Below are 525 nucleotides of genomic sequence, written 5' to 3'. Positions count from 1 at the left end.
AAAAAAGCTCAGCATTTCACATCCCTGGAACCACACTCTGTGCACCAGGGATGAGCGACAGTTGCTGTGGGAACCATCACTTTTAGTATCCTGACTGTGCATCCAAAAGTGCCGGGAAACACTGGCCGCGTCTTTGGTCGTGTTTAGTGACTGCATATAGTGAGAGCACCCTTTCGGTAGCCAAGCGCCTGAAGGCTCATTGCCCGCTGTCGAGTCTCATTGCAACAGCCTGTTTAACACAGGGCTTGGAGCGAACGTGGCGGTTCTTCCCAGAGGAGGCACCGGGGGAAGGGCCGGCGGTGCCACCGCGCGGGCGCGCTGCGGTACCAGCCCGGAGCTGCCGCCACTGAAGCCTTATTTGCCCCCTCTATCAGGGCCGTTTACCCCGATAAATTAATATCGTCCTTAAAGTCACCGTCCTAAATCACCTTAAAATCACCGCGGGGGTTGTTCCCCACCAGGGTTGTTCAGGGGAACCCGAACAGTGGAACCTGAACACGAGGCAGCTCCCGCTCCCCGCTCGGG

Source organism: Corvus brachyrhynchos, unplaced genomic scaffold (genome assembly GCF_000691975.1).
Source record: "Corvus brachyrhynchos isolate BGI_N302 unplaced genomic scaffold, ASM69197v1 scaffold4, whole genome shotgun sequence".
NCBI lineage: Eukaryota > Metazoa > Chordata > Aves > Passeriformes > Corvidae > Corvus > Corvus brachyrhynchos.
This window is presented reverse-complemented; position numbering follows the sequence as displayed.